At 39.0% G+C, this 16,211-nt stretch overlaps 1 protein-coding gene and 1 pseudogene across 3 annotated transcripts in view; both read right to left on the bottom strand.

Annotated features, from left to right (window-relative positions):
- Positions 1-16,211, bottom strand: part of BICC1 (BicC family RNA binding protein 1) — a 287,579-nt gene that overhangs the window by 125,921 nt on the left and 145,447 nt on the right. The window lies entirely within an intron of this gene.
- LOC109492453 lies at positions 6,973-9,608 on the bottom strand (annotated as a pseudogene).

Genomic DNA, 16,211 nt, shown 5'->3' with positions numbered 1-16,211 from the left:
CTTGATTTTGGTTCAGGTAATGATCTCATGGTATGTCGGACAGAGCCCTTTATTGGACTCTGCACTGAGAGATGGAGCCTGCTTGGGATTCTCTCTTGCCTTCTCTCTCTGTGCCCCTCCCCTGCTCACTTGTGCTCTCTCTCAAAATAAATAAACATTAAAAAAAATTCTCTTTCTCCCCCTCTCATGTGTGTTCTCTCCCTCAAATAAAAAAAAAATTTAAATTAAAAAAAGAAAGAAAGAAAGAATAGCCAGGCATGTGATGCAATTCGGGTGAAAGATAAATAAGAAAAGGTTTGATGGGCACTTTTGAGAATGAAGCTTTCTGGCTTTTTAAAGAGAATTTCTGAAAAGGTTCTCTCTCTCCCACTAGATGGGAAACAAAGACACATGGAGCCCTGATGCTACAAGAAGAGAATCAGCTCTGGGATAAAACTGACAGGGTGGAAGACAGAGCTGAGTCAGAGAACATCTGAGTCCTGGATAACATCACAAAGCTTCTTGATCAACTATCCCTGAAGCCATTACCTGTGCACACTTCAGTAATGAGAGCAGGTACCTGTTCATGTTGGTGAAGCCAGCCTGTTACTGGAAATGGAAAGCATCCCACTGGATGCACATTCCAAACCTGGTCCTCCTTCTGACTTCCACACTTTTCTCTGATATGTGTTCAAAGCTGTCCTCTCACCTCCCATAGCTTCTCCCTCGCTGCCCACACTACTGTACCCAATCAGTTGCACAGACCTAATGATTCTCTCCCCCAAACTGTGCCCAGAACCTAAAACAACCTTCTATCCAGGTAATTACCACTCCTGAGCATTTCCACAAAGGGCTTCACAGGTGGTAGCAGCACTTTCAGCTCTCTCTCCTTCAAGTCGTAAGTGTGGATATTTCCCTCCTCTAAATCCACCAGTGCTTATTCATTATCTCTTAAGTCGGGCACAAACTTCTTGGCCCTAACATTAAGGCTGTCCATACCAGGCCACGACCCACCTCTTTGGTTTTACTTTTCCTCAGTCTCCTCTACCTTCATCACCACCACTATCCACTGTCCTGCCCACACCCAATCCCTATGGTTTTCTTGCATTATGTAAGCAGTTCTATTGTTTCATGGTCTCCTGCACTCAATTTCTATCTGTTGTTCATCACAAAGCATAAAAGCAACTTCAAGATCCCCTCAATTTAATACAATCTTTCCCTCCTCTGAGCTGCTATATTGTCTTTCTTATGCCACTTATATTTCTATTTTTAAACTGGATCAACCCCCTTCTAGAATAAACTATCTTTGAGGGAAAAGTCTATTTTACTTATAGTGAACTTGCCAGGTCTTGCAAGGCCTAATTATTGGTAAGGCAATGAAAGTTACACTTTTGACAATCACAAAGAGGATGTCTGGGCATTTCATTTGCAAGACAGTTTTAAGCTTCTAGAAGAACAATCCACTGCCCTTTGAGGAAACCAAAGGTAGAATCACATTATTTTAATAGGATCATATATCTAAATCAAGAGTCCCTGGCTCAGATGTCAACTGGAGTCAGGCAAGGAACAGTTAGGAATGGATGGGCAGAGTGCATGCTTTTAATTCAAATATACATTCCACACACACACACACACACACACACACACACAAATAGACATACAAAGATTATTCATTGCCCCAAATACATTTTCTCTCATTTTCCTGAAATTCATCACCCCCTTATTCATATTTCCCCTTGATCTATAAATATGGGTACAAGAATTACTCCACCATGAGAAAACCAACAGTGCACTGACCAACCATCACAGAATAAGAGGGAGTGGAAGAGCATGTGGCAAACAGGGACACATCACTAGCTCCAACCAGCATGTGTAGACACTGGCCCAAAGTAGCCAGACTTTCCGACTTTCCAAGAAAAGCTATCAAACCAGACTGGCATGTAAAATCTCCTTAATTTTAAAACGCAGCTAAATAATTTACTTAAAATCACTATTTAGATAAATATGATATGGCCTAAACTAAATGTTCATATACCAAATACAACCAGCAAGCCGTTCTCTTGTTTTCTGTTTACCTGAGATGGGTTAAAAGAGAAATTACAGAATGTGGTAATACTCAAAAAGTGAATAGATGGTGCTTCTATCAGAATCAGAAAATCCTGTGCCCCAGGCATTTTATAAAGAGCTGGGCTTTGATCTTAGGAAGAAGGAACAGGCAGCTTTACAAGCCAGCACCTGACTACGGGTCTAGGGCCTTTGGTGGGGAGGCCCAGGGCTAAAGGCTGCTGGGAAGCTGAGATCAATTAAGCCTCATACAAGGTTATATGTGAATTCCCTTGCACTTGGTAGAAATTTTTAAAACCACTAAATTTTCCTGAATTAATGTTAAATTAACACTTCCAAGAGGATGCCAGAAAAATAAAGTATTACCCTGTTGAATTTGGTACAGTATGACAGAAAATATCTACTGTACTATAAATGTATTTTTCTGCAAAAGTAATTTTAAATATTTCTGACATAGGAAAAAGTATAGAGCTCATAAAAAGTTATGAGTAATATTCAAAGGATTTATACATTTCAAAAATTATTTTAATTGATTATGAAAATTTCCAAAGAAGCTACTCCAGAGACTTAAGTGCACTAACGATGTCACAAGGGAGACTTGGAAAGACAAACATACAGATATACTAAGGTTTCATTCATTTGCAAAAGTGTAGAATTAGATTTGGCAATATTTCAGATGTCTTCATGTGATTCTTAGAATAAAAGTTTCAGTTTTTCCCTTGTGAATTTTCAGGTTCTTAACATCTAAAAAGAATCCAATTAAAAACCACCAAACTTTCCAAATGCTGGTTTCAAGAAATTAAGATTCTTTCGATACAACTCAAATTCCAAAACCTATTCACACCTGATAAAGTGGCATAATTATGCTATATTATGAAATATGAACCAGTTGGTGAGGTATATTTTTACCATTATGCATTCATTCATTTATCAAACAAGGTAAGTATGAGACACTATGCTCAACCTACAAGCAACAACGATGGACGGCTATGGCCACTGCTCTCACAAGGCTGATATTATACTCAGGGAAACCAACAACCAACCCTTACACCCTTAACTACAAAGTGTAAGAAGTTTCATGAAAGAAACTCACATGTTGCAATGATCTCACCTAACATAGAGATGCCATGTAGTCTATTAATCAAGGGAAGGCTATGCCTTGATGAAATGAGCCACAATATGAAGCATAGTTACATCAAAGTGGGTAATGAAAATCATGCCTGGGAGAGGGAGCAACATTCATTCACTTTTAAATATATTTACTGCATGCCAGATATGTGTCAGTCATTGCAGTAAACATTAGGCATAAATAGTGAATAGGATTTAAATAGTCCCTGATTACACTTATAATCTACTGGGGGAAATGAACAAGTATAATAAAATAAATCTACTGGGAGAAATGAAGAAAAGGCAGCAGGAAGAAATCATTTTTTAAGTGTGGTAGGGGTTAAAAAAGAACAGGATGCTCTGAGTCAGAACAGTAAGAAGGGCAGTACTTTATACTACATGAGACGATCTCTGAGAGCGTCACTGAAAGATGCCAAGGAAAACATAAAGAACATTGCAAGCTGAGAGTACAATACAGCACAAAGGCCCTGAAGCAGGAGGGAACTCAGTGTTAAAGGTCTGAAAGGCAACCAGAAAGCAGGAGGAAACAGCAATAGGTTAGGCAGAGAGGGTAGTAAGGGCCAAGTCCAAAGCCTGGAGAGCCAGGATAAGGGGGTTGGATCTCAATATAAAGAGCTAGGAAGGCAATGAAGGGCTTTAAGCCTTGAAGGAACACGACCATATTTGTCTTTTACAGATCACACTGAAGAAGGCAGGACTGGGAGTAGAGAGAAGAGCTAGGAGGGCATTGCAACTGTCCAGCAAGAGATGATGGGAGCGTGGAGAAGGGTCAGGATGGCATAGACAAAGAAAAATGAAGCAAATCAACATATACTGAGGGTGGAACTGACAAGACTACTGATTGATTTGATTGGGGAGGAGTGATGAAAGAGGAGTTATCAAGTTGTCAATCAGGTTTCTGGTTCAAATAACTAGATGGCTCATGCAATCACCGAGACTAGAAGAAAGAAAGAGACCAAATGAGACTAAGAAAATAAAAGTTTTAGTTAAGTTACATTTTTGAAGTCTATGAGCCACTCTAGTAGATTTATAGCCAAGTGGAAATATCAGGCTAAGGTGATAAGAATCTAGTGATCAGAAGGAAAAAAAATTAATTGGAACTATAAATTTGGAATTAGATATTTTAGACCATAGAATCTGAGACTCTCACCTACTAAAGACAGAAAAAACAAAGGTCCTCCCAATTTGGGTGTGAAACTAACCTTGAGACAAAGTAGAATGGTAAGTAGAATGGAGGTCAGGGGAATAGGGAATGGGTATTGTTTCATGGTCACGAAGTTTCGCTTTGGGAAGGTGAAAAAGTTCTGAACATGGATGGTGGTGACGGTTGCAAAACAACAGGGTGAATATACTTAATGCCACTTAAAAATGGTTAAAATAATCTTACGTAGTGTGACTTTAATAAAAAAATAAACTAAACCTCAAGAATTCCAACATTTAGACATTGGGTAGAACATGAGATGCTGAAAACACCAGGGAGGGAATGAGCTTCCAGAATGGTAGCAGACAATGATGAAGTCATAGAGAACAAAAGGAAAACTCCAGACTAATCCCCACACAGGAGAGTTCCTTAAAGAAAGAAGAACTGAAAGCTCCTGAGAAATTAAGTCAAATGAAAGACTTCAAAGTATCCCTTGGAATTTTAAAACATCAGTGGAAGGGTAAGTGCAGGAGTTGGAGTGAGTTGAGAAGTAGAATATGATTAGATGACTTTTTTAAGAAGTTTTGACTCTGACAAAAAGCAGAAAAACAAGAGGGTGGCTGGAGAAGAATGTGATGCCAAGGGAGATATGACAGTTCTAAGGAGCCTACTCCAATGTCCGCTTTCTCCCAATTAGAACCCTCAATTTTCAGCTGGGCACATGGACACCTAAATTAAGTACTCTGACTTCCTCGAAGACAGGGATGGCCAGAAAACTAAGTTCTGCCTAGGGATGCTAGGAGATTCTAGGGAATCCCATGATTCAATATGTTCTGTCCCTTCTTCCATCCAGCTCACTAGACTGCGGTTCCAACTTGGATTATGAAGATAAGGGCCATAAACTAGGAGTGGGAAACTGTGTAGGCAGAAGCACCTTGATTTGCTAAGTCTTTGGGAAGCAATGTCACCACACCAGGCCTGTACTATGAGATGTAATCTTCCAACTTATTAAATAGCAATCATTTGGGTTTGCTTTGATTTTCTGTTTCCATAGACAACTCTAACCTCAACTAACATAGGCAGTTTTTATCTTTAGTATGTGAGCCAACAGAACACAATTGTGTGAAATGGGGATGGTCCAACTAGAAAGCCTGACTCATGACAGAGTGGGGCAGGATCTAAAGAGAAAAGCATGAGAGAGATGCACACCCAGCACAGCTAGAAAGATGAGACTAGGTAAGATGCAGGAGGAGTTCAATCATGCAGAGACTTGCAAAGTAGGATAAGGATTTTACTTTTTTATCTTAAGAACACTGGGAAACTAGATATTTTTAATAGGTAAGTAACATAACCTAATGTGTATTTTTTTTCAAAGATCACTGACAGTAATTTGAAGAAAGGAATGAAGTGAGGGCCAAGACAGGTGGCAAGGAGACTAGGTAGGAAGTTGTTTTGACAATCCACCTGAAATACGGGGTTGGGCAAGATAATGATTATGGCCTATGGCAGAGTGAGTAAATGTGAAGACAGCACTGGCAGCACTTTGTATGTGTTATGCATGACAGATCAGGGACAGTAAGCAGTCAAGGATGACACCCAAGGTTACAACCTGGACAACACTGTGAATAGTGGTATAGCTCACTGAACTGGGGACTTGTGGAAAAGCTAAACACTTGGGTAAGTTCAATTTTTAACATTCTAATTTTTTTTTTAATTTTTTTTTTCAACGTTTATTTATTTTTGGGAGAGAGAGAGACAGAGCATGAACGGGCGAGGGGCAGAGAGAGAGGGAGACACAGAATCGGAAACAGGCTCCAGGCTCTGAGCCATCAGCCCAGAGCCCGACACGGGGCTCGAACTCACGGACCGCGAGATCGTGACCTGGCTGAAGTCGGTCGCTTAACCGACTGCGCCACCCAGGCGCCCCAACATTCTAATTTTTAAGTTCCTGAGACAACCAAGTGTAAATAAATACCCAGCAAGTAAAAGACTTATTCTCACTAGCTTATTCATAATAGTGAAAAACAGGAAATAGCCAGGTGTCCATAAACAGGGAAACAGATTACCTGTGATATGCAATGTAATCCAACTCACTATTAAAAAGGAACAAACTACTGATATATTGATAGGAGGAACCCCACAAACATAATGCTCAGTGAAAGAAGCCTTATACCATAAAGTACATACCACATGTTTCCATTTGTATAATATTCTAGAACAATCATTGGTGAAAAAACTCAGAAAAGTGGTTGATACAGTAAATTGGGGGTGGATCTGGGAGAGGGGATAGGAGGAAACTGTTTCAAGTAATGGTAATGGCTTATATCTGCATAAGAGTTTGGGTTACACAGATGTACACATTTGTCAAAAAACAAAGAATAGTACATTTACTTTAAAAACGACAAAACACTCCAAATATTGAATGCTGATTACTGGTATGCATGGTGAAGGGGTGAAGTGTGCTGATGTCTGCTTGCTAGTCTGAAATGCAACAAAAAAATAAGATAGATTGATAAATAAATAGAAGGATAGATACATCCATACGAGATAAAGCAAATATAAAGAAGTAATTGTAAAATTTAATTAGTGGGTATATGGTATTCCCTGCGTCTTACAACTTTTTTGTATTTTTATAATAAAATGTTAGAAAAGCTTTAACTAATCTGCACTTCTTTAAAAGCACTAAAACTTAATAGATTCAAGCACACATCTTCCTCCTCCTTTTCCTTCACGTCTTCACTATTATTGTGAATCTATAAATGTTCACTACTATAGAATTCATAACCAATTCAACCACAAAGAAATCTTATTTTAATGCCATTTGAAATCATTACCAAGTATCTAAAATATGTACTTTGCAGAAAAATACTTAAATAGAAATATTTTACCACATTTTAAGCAATGAAACCATGATAATTCAGAATAAAGAAACGGGAAAATTTCAGCTAATACAGGGAAAATAATGGTCATTCTGAATCATGTAACATTTTAAGGGATACTGTTTTCTTACTTCCATACTTTGGTAGCTCTTTAGGACCCATTTAATAAGGAAATAACTATCACTGGCATACCAAATGTCACAATGTTATTCATTAATGTATTTTTAAATGTCTCCCGAGGAATACTGTTTATATCCTTAATTTCCACTATCAAACCCAAATTCTTTCCCTTAAAGAAAACCCCTAGGTCTTTCTTAGCAAAAATTAGCAACTAAAATTACTTAAAATTATTAGAGACTTAGCTGCATTTTACTAAAAATTTATCCTCAAAGAATAAAGACAAATTGTCTTTTTTTTTTCCCTTGAAATGAGGCCTACTGAGGGTGATTCAACCAAGGAAGTATTTTAGGAACTGGAATCCTGAGGAGTGAGGCAGAACTCATGGGAGAGCTGAGGGGAGTTGATGACATTCAGTAACTTCTAGAGCGAAGTTCTGGGAACTACCTGGGTCTGGTCTGAAACCGCATGGAAGGACTGGGTTAAAAACAACAAGGTGGTTGCTGAGGCTAGGGGCTGGGATTGGATGGGCATGAGAGCCTGGATGGTTTCTAGAGGTAAGAGAAGCTCAAGACTGAGGTTTGTAGGTGGGCGTCTGAAGAAGTGTTCCAGAGGACAGTGACCATGATGATAAGAAGCCATAAAGAGCAGGCAAAGGTGGAAGAGCACAATGTCCATCCTGTGGCTGAACTACACTCCCAGGTGCTGCTTCTGAGCCTGTGTTCCTACTGGCCCTTGCTGATGCAGAGCATCCATTTAACTCTGCCTCCTTGTTACCAGGAACCCTCCCCACCAACTCCACTGGCTCCTTCGGGCCAGGCAGGCAGATAGGAATGAGACCCAGGCCCTTACTTCCTCTCTGGGTTGCAGTGGGGCAGCATTTCTTTGGGCTGGTACAATGCATAAACAAGCATTAGAGCCACCAACTCATGGGTGGTAGCCAGGTGTGTAGCAGGGAGGTGATAAAAATGGTCTCCAGTTGGCTGACCTGCACCATCAGAGAAGAACACAGGGCAAAGGAGATACTGATGAGGGGGATGCCAGTGTCTGGGAATAAGTCATTTGTCATAAGCAGAAAGACAGTGTAGTCCGGTAGCAGTGCTGTCTTGAATGGGGCATGATTCTCTTTCTGCTGGTAGGTAGAAGCTGAAGGCATGGATGACAGCCAGAAAGCCACTGGATACCAGAAGGATACCAGAAGCCTCATCATATATAGGCTGGGATTGTGCCTTGATGGCTACCTGTTGAGATGAAAGAGCTGAAGGTGAGTGTGCAGGTCTGTTCATCAAAGGGTAAATGGAAGATAGTCCATATTACATATGCTGATGACTCATACTGGTTTATCTAATCTGCTACAACCTTCACAGGTGACATAAGCTATGTGACCTGTAGGTACCTAATCCACATCTGTGAACTCAATGAAGATAACTGGAAGTCATAGCTCCTTAGTTGCCATGCTGAGCTTCCTGATGCCCCCATATTCCTCTGGATTCCACCTGATGAATGGATTGTACCAGACCATAATTAGCCACAGGAATTATGTCATCAGTTAAAGCTATGCATCACCCACTTCCAGGATGTCAGACAGGGTGACGGAGATGTAGACATGAGTGGGGATGCTGTAGTTGATGGCTGGATGGAAACTTTTCTGTTAAACACTGCTTAGAAAATAATAGGGACTTCCCCCACTGCTGGTCAAAGCCTGAGTGATTGGTAGTAAAATGGTCTCCTCTTCCTTGAAGCAGCCAGTGGAGAATAAGGCAGAGGAGGAATCCTTTCCCATGCAGCCAATCTCTTTCCATCTTCCTTTCCTTGGCTCTTTTCTGGAGACATAGCAACAATATTGTTCTTAACAGACCACAGGCCACACCTTGAGCACTGGCTCAAATTATCCCTTTAATTAAAGCTTATGAAATGATTTTTCAAAACCAACTACCAATTAAAAAGCTCAAAATCAACTCTCATTCATTTATTATTTTCAGGTGATACAGAGAGTTTCTAACATGGCAAGCACAACTATAGATACTGCTATAAGAAAAGAGTTTTCATTTAGTAGCACAAGTGTTTTAATTACATATTCATATACACTGTGCTTGGGATATTTTGTTGCTCATTTTCAGTACACAAAGTCTTTAACATACAGTCTGGTGAATATTCTAAGACAAGTAGCTTTCCTTACTGTACATGCCATCAACTTAGACTTTAACTGTACAAAACATTTTTTAATGTTTATTTATTTTGAGAGAGAGAGAAAGCATGAACCAGGGAGAGGTACAGAGAAAGAGAGACAGAGATAGAGAGAGAGGGAGGGAAAGAGAGAGAATCCCAGGCAGGCTCCTTGCTGCCAGTGTGGAGCCCAACATGTGGCTCCACCTCACAAACCATGAAATCATGACCTGAGCAAAAATCAAGAGTCAGACACCCAGGCAACCCTATACTAAACTTTTAAAATACCTTTTAGGGGCGCCTGGGTGGCTCAGTCGGTTAAGTGTCCAACTTCGGCTCAGGTCATGATCTCACAGCCCTGTGTTGGGCTCTGTGCTGACAGCTCGGAGCCTGGAGCCTGCTTCAGATTCTGTATCTCCCTCTCTCTCTGCCCCTCCCCCACTCGCATTCTGTCTCTGTATCTCTCAAAAATAAATAAACATTAAAAATTTTTTTAAATAAATAAAATACCTTTAAACGTCAAAAGAAAGGTATATTAATCTCTCAAGTAAACATTTAGATACTATGTCTTTTTCAGAGCCCCACTGTTAAAGGAAAAAAGAAATAGCTAAATGAGCCTAACGTTGGTCCTAAGTCCTCAGTTTTTTTTTTAATTTAATTTTAATTCCAGTACAGGTAACATACAGTGTTATATTAGTTGCAGATGTACAATATAATGATTCAACAATTTCATACATACAACACCAAATGCTCATCACAAGTGCACTCCTTAATCCCCATCACCTATTTCTCTCAACACTCTACCCACCTCCCTCTGGTGACCATCAGTTTCTTCTCTATAGTTAAGAGTCTGATTCTTGGTTTATCTCTCTTTTTTTTTTCCTTTGCTTGTTTGGTTTCTTAACTTCCACATATGAGTGAAATCATATGGTATTTGTCTTTGACTTATTTCACTTAGCATTATACTCTCTAGCTCCAACCACATCCTTGCAAATGGCAAGTTTTCTTTTTTTGTTATGGCTGAATAATATTACATTTATCCATTCATCTATCAATGGACACTTGGGCTGCTTCCATCATTTGGATATTGTAAATAATGCTGCTATAAATACAGTGGTGCATGTATCCCTCTGAATTCCAAGTTCTCAGTTTTTAAATTCTTCCCTGGCCTGATCAGAAAAAATATTGAACTAGGTACAGCCACAAGTTTTAGAGAGGGAAGAGAAATCTTGTTTTATAAGTTGCTGGGTTTTGCTTTGCACACTGTAACCAGCCTAAAGCAAAATGCTTTCCATAAATGTGGTAAACAAACACCAAACTCCATTTCATCAATAAAACCAAGTTTTCCCAAATAAGAGAATGTCAACTCACTCCATCCATTTTAAACTGATGCAATCCTTGGAATGTGTGTTTGTTAAAAGGGCAAATGAAATGGTGTAAAGCTCAAATGTGACCAGTGGAATACAGGCTGTTGTGCTAAAGGAAAATTTTGAGTTTTTCAACCAGGGTCAAACAGAAAGGTGAGATGCAGAACACTGTAAATTTATCTGGAAAAAAATTGAGAGGAAAGTGTAAGTTTTAAACATCACTGATATTTTCCTTTTCTTTTATAAGGTCATTCAAGTGAGCATCAAAGCTCACATAAGAAAAATTCACAGAGGAAAAGGCAAGGAAATGTCTTCGAGAATGCTCTTTGTATAAATTGGTATATCTGACCCAAGGCAATAATGCAGTGACCAAAACCAGAGCATCTAAAGATAATGTAAAACTTCCACTTTTTCAAGCTAAAATGATTCAGGGAATCTTTTAAACCAAGTTTTACTCCCAGTCTGTACCCTGTGCATTCTGTTAAAAAGTGAAAGACCACAAAATTTTCAATTCTGTGTTTACTGGCAAACTTATTATTTATTATGTTCACAAAAAAATTAATTTACAGCAAACCAAGATGATACAATGGGGAAAAAAGCCATTTATTGAGTACCTGGTATGCACCAGCACTTCATAAACACAAATACACATGAGCTCCACTTTCTCCATACAACCTTATAAAGCAGGCATGATCCCCATTGGACACTTGAAAAGCACATTTGGAGAGATTAAAGAACTTGCTTAGGATCACACAACTGAGTCTGGAGAGGCTTTTATTCCTGGCTCTACAATTAACTAGCTATATGTTCTTATCAGTATAAGTCACCTGACACTCATATGCAAAATAAAAGACTTAACTGAATATTTATTTTATTTTTTTTTATATATATGAAATTTATTGACAAATTGGTTTCCATACAACACCCAGTGCTCATCCCAAAAGGTGCCCTCCTCAATACCCATCACCCACCCTCTCCTCCCTCCCACCCCCCATCAACCCTCAGTTTGTTCTCAGTTTTTAACAGTCTCTTATGCTTTGGCTCTCTCCCACTCTAACCTCTTTTTTTTTTTTTCCTTCCCCTCCCCCATGGGTTCCTGTTAAGTTTCTCAGGATCCACATAAGAGTGAAAACATATGGTATCTGTCTTTCTCTGTATGGCTTATTTCACTTAGCATCACACTCTCCAGTTCCATCCACGTTGTTACAAAGGGTCATATTCATTCTGTCTCATTGCCACGTAGTACTCCATTGTGTATATAAACTACCATTTCTTTATCTATTCATCAGTTGATGGACATTTAGGCTCTTTCCACAATTTGGCTATTGTTGAGAGTGATGCTATAAACATTGGGGTACAAGTGGCCCTATGCATCAGTACTCCTGTATCCCTTGGGTAAATTCCTAGCAGTGCTATTGCTGGGTCATAGGGTAGGTCTATTTTTAATTTTTTGAGGAAACTCCACATTGTTTTCCAGAGTGGCTGCACCAGTTTGCATTCCCACCAACAGTGCAAGAGGGTTCCCGTTTCTCCACATCCTCTCCAGCATCTATAGTCTCCTGATTTGTTCATTTTGGCCACTCTGACTGGCGTGAGGTATACCTGAGTGTGGTTTTGATTTGTGTTTCCCTGATGAGGAGCGACGTTGAGCATCTTTTCATGTGCCTGTTGGCCATCTGGATGTCTTCTTTAGAGAAGTGTCTATTCATGTTTTCTGCCCATTTCTTCACTGGGTTATTTGTTTTTTGGGTGTGGAGTTTGGTGAGCTCTTTATAGATTTTTGATACTAGCCCCTTGTCCGATATGTCATTTGCAAATATCTTTTCCCATTCCGTTGTTTGCCTTTTAGTTTTGTTGGTTGTTTCCTTTGCTGTGCAGAAGCTTTTTATCTTCATAAGGTCCCAGTAATTCACTTTTGCTTTTAATTCCCTTGCCTTTGGGGATGTGTCGAGTAAGAGATTGCTACGGCTGAGGTCAGAGAGGTCTTTTCCTGCTTTCTCCTCTAAGGTTTTGATGGTTTCCTGTCTCACATTTAGGTCCTTTATCCATTTTGAGTTTATTTTTGTGAATGGTGTGAGAAAGTGGTCTAGTTTCAACCTTCTGCATGTTGCTGTCCAGTTCTCCCAGCACCATTTGTCAAAGAGGCTGTCTTTTTTCCATTGGATGTTCTTCCCTGCTTTGTCAAAGATGAGTTGGCCATACGTTTGTGGGTCTAGTTCTGGGGTTTCTATTCTATTCCATTGGTCTATGTGTCTGTTTTTGTGCCAATACCATGCTGTCTTGATGATGACAGCTTTGTAGTAGAGGCTAAAGTCTGGGATTGTGATGCCTCCTGCTTTGGTCTTCTTCTTCAAAATTCCTTTGGCTATTCGGGGCCTTTTGTGGTTCCATATGAATTGTAGGATTGCTTGTTCTAGTTTCGAGAAGAATGCTGGTGCAATTTTGATTGGGATTGCATTGAATGTGTAGATAGCTTTGGGTAGTATTGACATTTTGACAATATTTATTTTTCCAATCCATGAGCAGGGAATGTCTTTCCATTTCTTGAAATCTTCTTCAATTTCCTTCATTAGCTTTCTATAGTTTTCAGCATACAGATCCTTTACATCTTTGGTTAGATTTATTCCTAGGTATTTTATGCTTCTTGGTGCAATTGTGAATGGGATCAGTTTCTTTATTTGTCTTTCTGTTGCTTCATTGTTAGTGTATAAGAATGCAACTGATTTCTGTACATTGATTTTGTATCCTGCAACTTTGCTGAATTCCTGTATCAGTTCTAGCAGACTTTTGGGGGAGTCTATTGGGTTTTCCATGTATAATATCATGTCATCTGCAAAAAGCGAAAGCTTGACTTCATCTTTGCCAATTTGGATGCCTTTGATTTCCTTTAGTTGTCTGATTGCTGATGCTAGAACTTCCAGCACTATGTTAAACAGCAGCGGTGAGAGTGGGCATCCTTGTCGTGTTCCTGATCTCCGGGAAAAAGCTCTCAGTTTTTCCCCGTTGAGGATGATGTTAGCTGTGGGCTTTTCATAAATGGCTTTTATGATCTTTAAGTATGTTCCTTCTATCCCGACTTTCTCAAGGGTTTTTATTAAGAAAGGGTGCTGGATTTTGTCAAAGGCCTTTTCTGCATCGATTGACAGGATCATATGGTTCTTCTCTTTTTTTTTTTTAACTGAATATTTTAACTACATTAAAAGGTGATTTTGATCTTTTAGAGACTGGTAACAGATGGTCAGACTTCCTAATTTCCCTCTACCTCTACCCTTCCTTGTCTTTATCCAATTTTACTATTCCTCACTCATTCCACAAGAAGGTAGGAAGGGAGTTGTGCCCTCCCTCTGCCCCCCCCCCCAAAAGAGTACTTAAAAGTTTTGTTTTACTTAAAAAAATTTTTTTTAGAGAAAGAGCACATGTGCGAGTGGGGAAGGGGCAGGGGAGAGGGAGAGAAAGAGAGAAGGAAAGGGAGAGAGAGAAAGAGAGAGAATCTCAAGCAGGCTCCACATTCAGTGTGGAGCCCAATGAGGGGCTCAGTCTCATGGCTGTGAGATCATGACCTGAGCTGAAATCAGGAGTTGGACACTTAACTGACCGAGCCACCCAAGCACCCCAAAAGTTTTGTTTTAGATAGCTGGTAACACATCTAACTTTTAAAGGAGAAAAATCTCATATAGAGAAGTTAAAACTAATTCCTAAAACTAGAGCATTAAAGACTTTACCCTGTACTTTTTCATAATTACAGTGAACAAATGAGAACTGACTTCATAAAATTCCCTCAAATGCCTGATATCTTTGCTTAAAAATAAAAAAATATATATATTACTGTGCTCCCATAACAAGTTTGGTAAAGAACCATCATAGTAGCTAGTAAGAAACTGTGTGTCTAGACTAAATTTAAGTCATTCTTAACAAATTACCTTTTTTTTTTTGACTTAAGTACAGTTGACACACAATGTTGCATTAGTTTCAGGTGTATGACACAGTGATTCCACAAATCTGTACATTTATGCTCTGCTCAGCACAAGTGTTAGCTACCATCTGTCACCATACAATGCTATTATGATACTACTTTACAAATTAGCTTTTAAAGGACTAGAAGGCCAAAGAGAGTTAAGTAATTCCTTCTATATCTTGTTTATAATCTACAGAGGTACAAACTCACAGCAATTAATTAGAAAGTAAAATTCTAGTTTGGTAAGTAATAATCTGTGCCTTCCTTGAAATTGACAAGCTGAACTGAACTGAGAATTTTCCATTGGCCCTAATCACAAACCTCTTACTTGTTTATTATTGAAAAGTCAGAAAAAGCCATCACTTCCAATATATTTGTCAAAGGGGGTTATTTATTAAATAGAGAAGAGACATTAAACATGAGCAAATGCCTGAGATATTTTTACTATTTTATTAACTTCTTGCAAGGGGGTGCCTGGGTAGCTCAATGGGTTAAGGATCCAACTCTTGATTTTGGGGCCCACATGATCTCACAGTTCATGAGATGGAGCCCCTCATTGGGCTCTGTGTTGACAGCATGGAGTCTGCTTGGAATTCTCTCTATCCCTCTCTCTCTGCCCTTCCCCAGCTCGTGCTCCCTTGTACATGCACTCCCTCTCTCTCTCAAAATAAATAAGCATTAAATTAATTAATTAATTACAATAAAATTCCTTGCAAGGAATAAATCCAGGGAAAAATATAGGGAATAATTCGCCAGGTATTTAAGAGAGGAAGATGACAACATTAACATTTGAATGCCTACTATGTGACATGACAGGGAGGTTTTATGTAGATTGCTTTGCTTAATCAGTCTATTTTTGTAATCCAGTACAGTTAACATACAGTGTTATACTAGATTCAGGTGTACAATAATCACACTCTAATTTAGTCCTAAAAAAGGTAGGAATTATATCGCATTCAGCGGGTGAAGAAAGAGACTCAAAAACTAGGTAATTCGTTCAAGGTCACACAGCTAATAAATGCTGGTGTATTTCCAGCTGAAATATATTTGAATATATACTTAAAAGAAAAGTCTAAGCTCTTTATACTACCCCCCCCACCTTCTCTGTGCTTGGTCAAGGGTTTCAAAAACTAAAAAGTCACATTCAGCAACCTATTAAAATTTTAGTTTTGGCTGAAGAAAAAAGAACCATGTGATTATGATACACTGTATCAACTGCTCCAAAGGTATGAGAAGATAGCATATACAAGTTGTGCTTGTAGAAAAGGGTAAGCTGGACATTCAGATAAAGCTATTTAAGTAGAAAACATCTTAAATAAAAATATATTTTGCTAAATAAGAATATTCCTTAGATCAGAAGTGATAAGAAATAAATAAGTGAAGGCTAGAGTCAGCATTTGCCATAGAAATGTCTC

The sequence above is a fragment of the Felis catus genome, chromosome D2 (genome assembly GCF_018350175.1).
Source record: "Felis catus isolate Fca126 chromosome D2, F.catus_Fca126_mat1.0, whole genome shotgun sequence".
NCBI classification, from domain to species: domain Eukaryota; kingdom Metazoa; phylum Chordata; class Mammalia; order Carnivora; family Felidae; genus Felis; species Felis catus.
Note: the sequence above shows the minus strand (reverse complement) of the source record. Positions and strands in the feature narration are given on the sequence as shown.